This window comes from Pseudophryne corroboree, chromosome 2 (assembly GCF_028390025.1).
Source record: "Pseudophryne corroboree isolate aPseCor3 chromosome 2, aPseCor3.hap2, whole genome shotgun sequence".
Lineage (NCBI taxonomy): Eukaryota > Metazoa > Chordata > Amphibia > Anura > Myobatrachidae > Pseudophryne > Pseudophryne corroboree.
In genome coordinates this window covers 312,750,857-312,763,454 of record NC_086445.1, presented here as the reverse complement: position 1 = coordinate 312,763,454, position 12,598 = coordinate 312,750,857, and the positions used below count along the sequence as shown (strand labels likewise).

The 12,598-nt window shown below is 47.1% G+C and overlaps 1 protein-coding gene across 3 annotated transcripts in view; it reads right to left on the bottom strand.

The window, feature by feature from the left end:
* PIBF1 (progesterone immunomodulatory binding factor 1) overlaps positions 1-12,598 on the bottom strand; it is a 504,884-nt gene that overhangs the window by 182,469 nt on the left and 309,817 nt on the right. The window lies entirely within an intron of this gene.

The window sequence follows — 12,598 nt, the reverse complement described above, 5'->3', positions numbered from 1 at the left end:
AAAAATGATGAATACAAGGATGGAAAAAAAAAAATCAGACAAACAAAAGTCATGTTATGTAATAAACAGATCACCTAAAAATACTCAAAATGAATTACTTGTGGTTTATAACTCACAAAAATAAACCAGAAAAATAAAGATAAAAATGCAATCTTTGCTTTATCAGGTGTAGGCAAAAGATCAATCACAATGGGTGGAATGTGGGGTATCCAATAGTACATTACTGTCCCCATTCACCCAGCTACTCTGTTTTTTTTTTTGTTGGGGGGTGGGGGGGGTTAGCATGTGTCCCTTCTTTACACCTTCTTTTGAGTAATGAAAGGCTTAAATAATGGGTTCCATACATCAGGAGCTATTGGGGTAATTCCTCCAGTTGGGGTATTGCAAAAATCCAGCATGTTGGAAATCCTCAATCCAGGATGTCCGTCCATTGTTGTCGTAGAATGGGGAATAGGCTCGCAGATGTATGAGCCCGTTAAGCCTGGAGATTTTTTGCACCTGCTTATCAGTAACACATGCATGAAGAAGACGCAATCAAACCTAAAATCTAGCTTTCAAAGAAAGAAGTATTCCAGCAGTGAAAACTGGAGCTACAGTAGGGTGCCTCATATGCAACAGAGGAGACATTACAGTGCTAGGCAAATTCATTAATTGGTGTTTATGTGCCTCTTAAATATAAAAATAAACGTGATAGCTGTGTATTTAAGTAAATATATAACTTAACAGTTTTAAACTGACTATAAATATGGCTGCTTGCATTAGCTGGAAAGCCTTACTTATGGGTATGGTTGTTGACAGTAGCAAAATGTTTAGATATGGGTACGTCTATTAACAGTGTGTTGATAAGGTATATGATCATGTGCAGTACTGATCTGGATCCTAAAATGACCCAATAAAGAAACAAAAAGGTAGCAGCCCATGAAATAGTGCTGCTGATAGGTAGTGAGCAGAGCAATTATTGTAGGTCTTTGATTATAAAATGATCTCCCCATAAAATACAGGAAAAAAGACAAATAAAAGGAAGAGGAACTAAAAGTATTTTTATATTTAAAAGTGTTGCTACTTTTAAAAATATATGAATCATTCTTGTAGATTTTAGTAGTTTCTTAATATTACATCTTTTGTGAATTTTAATCTACTTGTAGAGGGCAATTCGAAAGGTGCAAAGTTTAAGAATCAATAGGCCCTGTTATTGAAAGAAGATGGTACCAACAGTCTGATACTATTAATCTACCCACTACATGTATCCACATATTCAATTATTTTAGTCCATTGTACTCCCCAGTTCAGCACTACATAACACTGTAGCGCCTTATAAATAAAGAATAACAATAATAGAACTGCAGTATTACCATGCTCATTTTTTAAACTTTTGTTTTGTTTGAACTCCTAACAGATCAATACAAAATATTTAACTTTCCAGTGACACAATGATATCTGTAAACAAAATTGGGCCTATCGCGTATTAAATGGAAAAAGTGACTGAGTAATGGTAGACTTACCTTTGTTAACTCTCTTTTTTGGAGGTCCATAGGGACCACAGGGAAGACAGTGGAGGTATAGACCGGCACCAAACAGTTAAGCTTTTAGGTATCCCAAGATGCTCCGTTCCTATCGCCCTCTATATTCTGCCTCCATGCTCAGGCTGCTCAGTTTTTTCAACAAGCCCAAGGCAGGAGCAGGATAGGAGAGAAGGAAGATATGGTACACACAAGAACACAGTCTCAGATCAGAGAATGGAACCAGTGACCAAGAGAAGAAACCATAGAAGCCCTATGCATCAGGGTGGGCGACCTGTGAACCATATGGAACTTAAACAAAGAGTTAACAAATGGTAAGTCTACCATAACTCTCCTTTTTTTCCCTTCAGGTTCCATAGGGCTCCACAGGGGAGAAAATGGGGATGTCCCAAAGCAGTTTTTCAAGGGAGGGGACGCTACTGAGCGGATAGGAGAGTCCGGCGTCCAAATGAAGCATCCTGGGAAGCAAATGTATCAAAGGAATAAACCTGAGAAAGGTGTGGACAGAAGACCATGTGGCGGCCTTGCAAAACTGTTCGGCGGATGCCCCACGGTGTGCTGCCCACAAAAGATCCCACAGAGCAAGTAGAATGAGAAGAGACTGTAGCCGGCATAGGAAGGTCAGCCTGCATGTACACCTGTGATATAGTCATGCGAAGCCAATGGGCCAGAGTCTGTTTGTTGACTGTCCAGCCCCTCTTGTGGAAGCCGTAGAGGACAAAGAGGAAATCCGATTTCCTGATGGAACTGGTATGATCCACGTAGATCCAGAGAGCATAAACCACATCCACAGGGAGTCCTCCTCTGCCGAGAGATCCGGGGAGAGGAAGGACGGCACCACGATTTTCTCGGTAAGATGGAAACGGGACACAACCTTGATAAGGTAACCAAACCAAGTTCAAAGAACAGCCCTGTCCGGATGAAAAATCAGAAAGAGAAAGACAGGATAGCGCCCCTAAATCTGACACCTGATGGGCAGATGCAGTAGCCAGAAGAAAAAGGTCTTTGCTATAAGCCACTTAAGATCCACTGAAGTGCGTAGAGAACCACTGGCAAATACCAAAGATCCACTGGAGGGACAAAGGGAGGCTGAACACAGAGGACACCGTTAAGAAATGTGCGAACATCCGGCAACAGATCAATTCTGCTCAAGAACCAGACTGACAGAGCAGAGACGTGCACTTTTGAGGCAGGCCAGGCGGAGAACCAGATACATTCCAGCTTGAAAAAAAAAGGCAAGGATCCGGGAAACTCGAAACACCAGAGGGAAGTATGTATGCCACACCCGCTAACAGATAGGGGCGGAGGCCGGCATCCACGCTCTGAGCATGGTTTGAACCACAAAGCAAGAGAAACCATTGGACCTTAGGATGGAAGACCCAAGAGCCATGCCGTCAAAGACAGATGGGCTAAGTCTGGATAGAGACAGAGACCCAGAGAAAACAGGTCTGGTCATAGAGGAAGTGGAAAGGGAGCGTCTATGGAGAGATTCTGAAGAACAGAGAACTAACAACGCTCGGGCCTGCCTGAGCTACTAGGAGGACGGTGCCTCCTTCATGCTTGAACTTTCATCTGGGAAAGGACTGACCCTTAGCTTTACCTTGTTGGCGAAAGGAGCAAAAGTTGGAGGTCCGAGCCCGTGAAGTAGCAGTTGAAGGTAGAAAGCTGTCTTAGCAGCTGCCAGTGTAGCCACAATTTTGTCCAGTTCTGCTCCAAACAGGATATCTCCAGTGAAGGGTAAGAATTCTTCTTGGAATCCATGTCTGCTTTCCACGAGTGGAGCCAGAGGATGTGGCAGGTGACAACTGAGGTACCAGACACCTTGGAAGCCAGGAGACTGGCATCCAAAGACGTTTCCCATAAGTAAGAGGCAGCCTCCCTGATATGAGCAATATGAGAGTCCGCCCAGTGTTCAATGGATTTGGCCACCCAGGCAGCGGCCACGGTAGACCTAATAACAGCACCTGTAATGGAACTGACAGACTTGAGATAAGCTTCAATCCTCCTATCCGTAGTCTCCTTTAGGGAGGATGCCAACGGGATAGGCAGGGTGGACGATTTAACCAAACGTGCTATGTGGGAATCCACCAGTGGGGAAGTCTCCCACTTGTTACTGAGTAGAAAGAAGTTAGTCATTTAGGGAGCGGAAACTTTTTACCAGGATTATTCCACGCTTCCCATCTGAGCTCCATAAAATGTGCAGCATGAGGAAATTCATCCTTGACTACTTTTTAGCACTTAAAGAGCTGAGAATGTTTATATTCAGGAGTAGGCTCCTCTTCCTCTATTTGAAGGATATATTTGACAGCTCTTACAATGGCAGACACATCCAAGGAAGACTGAAGCAACTCTCCACTGGACAACAGCATCCTACAATGTCCTGTCGCCCTGTAACATCTGTTGGAAAGCCATGGAGGTCTGGGCTAAGCTTTGTACAGGAGGTAGAAATCACATCCACCCAGGGGACAGATGGGGCTGGGACTGGCATAGCCTGGGGCATTGGTATGAGAGGATGCACCTGCTGAGGAAAACCCATAGCTACCAGTCAGTCAACTATATGACTCAGTACCTGTAAAAGGAGCCAGGGAGGTTTTACACAGGGGCTGGTGGTGCTGGATGTCCTGAAGAGATAAACCTGCAGAACAGGAGTTACATGAGACTAACAGAGGTGCCTCAGCACCTTTGTGACCCTTGCTTTTGCCAGACATAACAGAAGGGAAATACAGGTAGTGTGCTAACTTCAACAGTACTGTACTGTAACTAATTTCACAAGCTCTGAGAACTGTGAAGAATATAAAACCCTCTAACACCTTTGTCTTTGGGTGAAAGGACTATAAAAGAAGAAGAGGCATGAGCTCTAGAAGTCACAGAATGCAGTATATAATTTAAATACATTGCAGTGAGAACTAAATCAGCTAGACAGCAGGAGTAGCTGGAAGGATGTTAGCGCCGTATAACCTGGATCCTTGAAGAAGTATACAGGGAGACTGGACCCAGCGTTCCCACAGATCTGTAGCTGCACTGAAGATGGTTGCCGTGTGTCTCTGAGGGGGAGGAGGAGCAGCTCAGCGGTGGGAAGACAGCAGTGAAATAGCGACCAGAGCTGGGGGAGGGGCCACGGGCAGAGTGCTGACCTACCTTATGCTAGTGTTACCCACCGATACCCTGGCCCCCTTAAATTAGTTAATGTGCCAGCAAAAAGCCCTGGTGGTCTCGTGGAGTCCTGGACTAACCAGGGTCCACACCAGCTCCTGAGGTCCATCTTCTGTAACTGGAGGAAGGACAGCTAACAAGACACGGGTTTCCACTTGTCAGGTCGCAGTCCTGGGGTCCCCAGACTGAGCTGTGCTAGCTGTCACTCACTGTGCCCCGCCAGAAGTAACTGGCCTGTGGATGATGGAGCAGCAGCACTGGCATACTCAGGACAGCCTAGCGCTGCTGCTCAAATGTTGGAAAAAGAGAAAATAAATAACTCATAAAAGAAGCAGCGAACCGGCTCCTGCCGGCACCAAAATTAAACTGTAGAGCCTGAGCATGGAGATGGGGTATGGGGGGGGGAAAGGATCGGAGCGTCATGGCATACCAAAAGCTTAACTGCTTGCTGCCTGCTCTTATACCACCACCTACATCCCATTGTCTCTCCTGTAGAGCCCTATGGAACCTGAAGAAGAAAATAGAATTTTAAATTACCTACCGGTAAATCCATTTCTCGCAGTCCGTAGAGGATACTGAGGTCCACAATAGTACCATGTGGTATAGATGGGTCCACTAGGAGCCATGGGCACTTTAAGAAATCAATAGTGTGGGCTGGCTCCTCCCTCTATGCCCCTCCTACCAGACTCTAGAAACTGTGCCCGAGGAGACGGACATACTTCGAGAGAAGGATTAAACTAAACAGTGGTGATTCGAACCAGCACACACACAAATAAGAGGAAAGCCATGCTAACCAACTTGAACAGGAACAGCAACGGCTGACCACACAAAAATACTTAACCAAGTAACAGTGCAGAAAAAACGAAGCACCGGGCGGGCGCTCAGTATCCTCTCTCTTAAAGTGCCATGGCTCCTAGTGGACCCATCTATACCCCATGGTACTAATGTGGACCCCAGTATCCCAGGGTGCCGTGGGAGGCACAAAGAGTGGTTGGATGTGCAGAACCCCTTTCAAGAACGTCTGAACCTCAGGAAGAGTAGCCAACTGTTTCTGGAAGAAAATGGAAATGGACGAAATCTGGACTTTCAAGGAGCCCAAACGGAGGCCAACATCCACACCCGACTGTAGAAAAAAGAGAAAACGTCCCAGTTGAAATTCCACCGCAGGAAATTTCCTGTTTTCACACCACGAGACATATTTTTTCCAAATACGGTGGTAATGTTTAGACGTTACCCCTTTCCTAGCCTGGACCTTTTTCCGGACTAAACCCTTCCGGACTAAAATCTGACGTTCAACTTCCATGCCGTCAAACGTAGCCGCGGTAAGTCTTGATAGATGAACGGCCCCTGCTGCAGAAGATCCTCTCGCAGAGGTAGAGGCCACGGGTCCTCCAGGTGCAACCCTAGGAGATCTACGTACCAGGCCCTTCTCGGACAATCTGGAGCAATGAGAATCTCTTGACCTTTTCCCGTTTTAATCTTATGAGAATTCTTGGGATCAGTGGAAGAGGTGTGAACACGTAAACCATTTGGTAAAGCCATGGAGTCACCAGAGCGTCCACCGCCACAGCTTGTGTGTACCTCGACCTGGACTCGAACACCTGTGGGTGAAGGCCCCACTCTCCTGGGTGGAGGTCATGTCTGCTGAGGAAGTCCGCTTCTCAGTTGTCTACTCCCGGAATGAAGATTGCTGACAGCGCCACCGCGTGTCTTTCTGCCCAGAGGAGAATTTTTGTTACCTCTGACATCGCAGCTCTGCTCTTCGTTCCTCCCTGTCTGTTTATGTATGCTGCAGCCATCACGTTGTTAGACTGAACCTGAATGGTTTGATCTTGTAGAAGATGTGACGCCTGAAGAAGGGCGTTGTTAGTTCCAGAACGTTGGTCGGAAAAACGGCCTCCTGACTTGACCATTTTCCTTGGAACTGCACCCCTTGGGTGACTGCTCCCCAACCTCTGAGGCTTGCGTCTGTAGTTAGCAGAATCCAATCTCGAATCCCGAACCGGTAACCCTCGGTCAGGTGAGACATCTAAAGCCACCACAGAAGGGAAATCCTGGCTTTTGGCGACAGACGTACCCTCTGGTGCATGTAAAGATGCGATCCGGACCACTTGTCCAACAGATCCAGCTGGAACGGTCGTGCGTGAAACCTTCCGTACTGTAGTGCCTCGTAAGAGGCTACCATCTTTCCTAAAAGGCAGATGCAAAGATGCACTGATATCCGGTTTCAGGACGTCCCGCACCATGGACTGGATCACCAGTGCCTTTTCCATCAGAAGAAACACCTTCTGTGCCTCCGTATCCAGAACAGTAGTCACCTTGTTGGGTTCAGGTGAAATTTCGGCAGATTCAGACTCCACCCATGATCCTGGAGTAGGTGAGTTGACAGGGCAATGCTTTGCAACAACTTCTCTCTGGACGGTGCCTTGATCAGCAGGTCGTCCAGGTATGGTATAATGTTCACAACCTGCATGCGGAGGAGAAACATCATCTATGTCATTACCTTGGTAAACACCCTCGGTGCTGTAGAGGCCAAATGGCAGGGCCTGGAACTGGTAGTGACAGTCCTGCAATGCAAACCTTAGATAAGCCAGATGAGGCATCCAATCGGAACATGAAGGTACGCATCATTGATGTCCAGAGACACCAGGAATTCCCCTTCCTCCAGATTCGAGATCACCACTTTCAGAGACTCCATCTTGAATATGAACACTCTTAAACACAGGTTCAGTGACTTGAGGTTCAATATGGGCCTTACCGAACTGTCCGGTTTCAGTTCCACAAATAGGTTGGAATGAAATCCTTTGTATTGTAGGCGAATTGGAACTGGAACAATGACCTGGGCCTGTACAAGTTTCTGAATTGCTGCCTGTAAGGTCAAACTTTCTTCTGGAGAAGCTGGTAAGCCTGATTTGATGAATCTGAGAGGTGGGAGTTCCTGAAAGTCCAGTCTGTAACCCTGTGTGATCAGATCTTTTACCCAGGGATGTTGGCATGATGTTGCCCAAATGTGACTGAAATAATGCAACCTGGCTACCACCTGCCCGTCTTCCAGGCAGTGTGCGCCACTGTCATGCTGAGGGCTTTGAGGAAGTAGACCTGGAGGCCTGTTCCTGAGAACCTGCAGCAGCGGGTTTTCTGGGTTTACCTCTATACCATTTGAAGGTCGTAGAAGAACCCTTGGATTTGCCTTTAAATTTTGCTGTCCGAAAGGACTGCAGAGTTGGAGCAGAGTAGGTTTTCCTAGCTGGTGTTGCTGCGGAAGGAAAGTATGTAGACTTACCCGCCGTAGCCTTGGATATCCACGTATCCAGTTCATCTCCAAACAGAGCCTCACCCGTGAATGGTAGGCTTTCCACGCCTTTCCTGGAATCTGCATTCACAGTCCACTGGCGTAGCCACAAGCCCCTGCGTTCTGACAACACCATTGTAGAGGTGCATGCGTTGAGAATTTCTTTGATGGCCTCCACCATAAAGTTAGCAGAATCCTGAATATGCTGCAGGAGTAAAACAATATCGTCCCTGGTTAAGGAATCTAAACTGTCAATTAGATTACCTGACCATTTAGCAATGGCCCTAGTGATCCATGCACAAGCAATAGTGGTTCTCTGGGCCTCCCCCGCAGATGTGTATAAAGACTTGAGAGTGCTCTCAATCTTGCGGTCAGCAGCGTCTTAAGGACGCAGACCCAGGAACCGGTAAGACTATCTTACGCGACAACCTGGACACAGATGCATCCACAATAGGCGAGTTTTCCCATTTCTTCCTATCCTCTGCAGGAAAGGGAAAGGAAGAAATCACTCTCTTAGGGATCTGAAACTTTATCAGGGTTTACCAACATTTCTTCAAAAAGGGCATTTAATTCCTTTGAAGCGGGGAAGGTAGCCGAGGATTTCTTTATTGTATTAAAATTAGATTCCTCTTCAACCTCATCTGTCTTGTCAGGTATATTGATAATGTTGATATTATCTTAGACCGCAAAGCTATACCACTAGATACACTATTACCGTGGAGCCGATATGGCCGCTAGACTGAATACCCGTGCTACGCACTTTGTACGCTATTTGCGTACAGAGTCCTGCACGTGGTACGCACTTGGCGTACACACGCCGCGCTGAGTGTACAGAGTACACACAGCGAGCGCACACACAATTGATAACCTTTAAACCTGGTTAATGATACAATGTAATGATATGATTACACTTTAAACCCTTAGCAGCAAAGTACTGCAACGATGTTATACCTTAACCCTTAAGTAGCGCTGACGATACAAAGTACCCGCAGTGCGTACACCTTATCAATACTTATACACCTTATACAGATAAATACACTTTAAAGCCCTTGCAGGAAAGTGAAGACACCACACCGATTTGTAGTTGCAACCACAGGGTTCTAAGGCCACAGTGGATTGATTCCAAAAGGTAAAACAATACAAATCATACACTACAGGCTAACAAGTAAATCTAAACAGAATAATGGCTACAGAGAATGTACATACGTGAGAATGTTCGCAAGCGCAACCCGGTCCGGTCCTCCGCCATCTGATAGATAGCGTTGTGAGTCTTCTGTCTGACTAAGCCTGCTGTAGGCTCACTTTATTCACTTCATCCAAAACATAACACAATGGATACTGTAATCTCTTTGTCCATTGGACACAGGGATGGTCATTTACATTACAGGAGAGGTCATTGGTGGATTTGAATAGGTGGGCGATGTCTTTCCCCAACTGCTCTTGTGGGTGGTATCCTCTGAATTCCCCCCGCATACATAATATACAGTAAACACAGTTAATGTTCATATTCTACTTTTGCACATAACTATACGCAGGAACAAGCGATCTTTCTCAAACCAACACCAGCATGTTTCCCTTAAAATACCCTACAGCTGGATACCAAACACCACCTTGTAACCTTGTTCTGTCCCCTCCTATCTGGTAAAGGTGAATCCCTTTGTTCTGTTATCATTTTAAACAGCTATTTCTTTCTGATGTGGTGCAGGGAGGCTGTGTGTACATTGTGCACTATTTGGATTAAATATGTAATATTTTAATAACCCTCTATGCGTTCACAAACTCTACCGTAAATGCGCATACCACGCGCTAAGGCACATGGCCGTGAAAAGCTCCGTTACGCAAATTGCGGATATGCGCATGTACGGCAGACTGAGTGCATGCGCAGCGGGCATGTGCCTGGGGTTAGTACGTGGGGCATGCATTACAATATTTTTTGACGTTGACAATATGTAGGACAGTTCTGATAGCCTCAATGAGGGCCTGTATTCCCTGTGACAGGACGGCATCCCCCCCACTCGTATCCACTTCACCCTCCTCAGGATCTGATGTATCAGGATCTGTATCACCCTGCATGATTTGGGCCAGAGTACGTTTTTGTGAGCAAATGGCGGGAGCTTGGGGCGCAGGCATGGGAGCTGAATCTCTATGTATCAGGTCCTCTATAGACTGCCGCAAGAATGGTGTTTCCTTTTCATTATGAGATAGCTTAGTTGAAATATTTGAAATCATCCCTTTAATGGAAGCCAACAACAGGGGTTCAGCCCCACTGGACTGGGAGTGAACACTATCCTGAGTACAGGGCAGTGAGTCCCCAGGGAATTGGAGACATTCAGCTGTACAAGAAACACAGTCCATTGACATGATTGTAAAGGGACACACACACACACACACACACACACACACACTAGGTGAAAACACAGTATATGTAGGCAGGGTCTTACAGAAACACAGAATTTAGAGCCACCCACACAGCGCCCCTTCAGCAGTAGTAAAAACTAAGCTGGGTCACGATAACTAAGCACCGGAGTAGTGCTTATAATATTAACAATGCTCCCCCCCCCCCTGCCTCCCTAAGACCCTCTGGTACCACTGAGGAGACTTGGGTCCTGTTAGAGGAGCTGTGCGTCCCTGTGTAATGCTGCTTGTCTGAGTTGCAGAGGGAAATGGCGCCGGAGAGCCGCTGGATCCGCTCAGTGGAAACGCAGACCCTTCTAATGGCGAGCAGCTTCCCGCCTTATTTTATACTGGCCCTGAGGTAATTTTTATCTAACCAAGTGTAGAAATGCTTGTTAGCAGTGTTTGGCCAGTGTGGGTATCTTGGGTGGCCTGGCGCGCCCCTCACAGCGGGACCCGCAGCAGCGAGTGTCCTTCTGAGCCTCCCTGGAGCGTAGCCTGCAACCATAAATGCTCTCCTACCCTGTTGCCACCATTCCCGCCGGCGACCCGCTAACCGGGAGACCGGCGCTGTACTCCCTACTCTTCAATCTTCAGGCTCTGTTACGGGGTGGCGGCTTGCTGCGGGAGGGTACGCTCAGGGTTCCCTCAGGAGCTCAGTGTCCTGTCAGCATAGAAACGGGGCCATTAACTCTCAGGAAGTTGGGCCATTGTCCACCCTAAGTCCTACGAAGCAGTCAGGCTGTTGCCTAAACAGCCCTGACTGAAAAGAACAAACATTGAAAATAAAAGTAGAAAACTCTTCAGGAGCTCTCCAAAGCGTGACCAGTAATGTTATAGCTGTGACTGGTGGTTCCAAGCTGGGTTGAGGTTGGGAGACGGACTCTCTGGGATGGAATTGGCCTGATGGATCAAAGTTCTTAGTTGCCACTGAGGTGATGACTGTAACTGGAATTTCTGAGCTGAGTTCCAATTGGAAGATGGTCTCTCCGGGATGGAAGCGGGCTGGTTGAATAAAGTTACTTCGCATGAAGTGCCTAAAACTTGAAGACGAGGATAACGAAGAAAAGAAGAATGACACAAGTACTGATGATCCGAATGAATATCCCTGGAGGGCCGTGGACACCGATATACCTTCATCTGGACCCGGAGCACCCCCTTGCAGACTGGAGTGGTGTTGGAGACAACTGTAGTGGAGCGGCTTCAGCAGTTGGACTTACACGGTGCCGGTACAGGACAGGGAGCGTGTGAGCTTAGACAGGTGGAGACTCTGAAAACAACAGGGACCAGGAGTGAGAGCACACTCTGGAAACTGGGTGCACAGAGCACTAGCATGCAGACTAAGCTGCGTCAAATGTTGCAGAAATGCGTCAGAATGCTCCCAGAAATACCCTGTCCCCTCCTGGGATTGGTGCAGCCGAAATTACCTGAATCAGGCCTCTGATTGGTCCACGCAAGTCATGTGTCAGAACTAAGATAGTGGTGCCATGACTCTGTCCACATGGAGCTCTCTTTCACTGCCTGCTCGCCCCCCCCTGCCTCCAGGACCTCCAGCCACACTGCACACTTCCACGGCTAATTGTCGGCGCTTCTGTATTCAATTAGCTGCTTGCACTAAACTGATCGCCAGCCGCTGGAAAAATACACATGAAACGCACCCTCTGCATTTAACATATAGGGGAAACCCATTAGATTGTGCATTTTAAGCGGAATCAGTGGGTTTACGCACATTGGCCCTCATTCCGAGTTGTTTGCTCGCTAGCTGCTTGTAGCAGCATTGCACACGCTAAGCCGCCGCCCTCTGCGAGTGTATCTTAGCATAGCAGAATTGCGAACGAAAGATTCAGCAGAATTGCGAATAGAAAATTCTTAGCAGTTTCTGAGTAGCTCGAGACTTACTCCTACATTGCGATCAGTTCAGTCAGTTTCGTTCCTGGTTTGACGTCACAAACACACCCAGCGTTCGGCCAGACACTCCCCCGTTTCTCCAGCCACTCCCGCGTTTTTCCCTGAAACGCCTGCGTTTTTCCGCACACTCCCAGAAAATGGTCAGTTTCCGCCCACAAACACCCACTTCCTGTCAATCACTCACCGATCAGCAGAACGATGAAAAAGCTTTGTTATGCCGTGAGTAAAATACCTAACTTTTGTGTAAAATAACTAAGCGCATGCGCTCTGCGAACCTTGCGCATGCGCAGTAAGCGACTAATCACAGTATAGCGAAAATCGGCAACGAGCG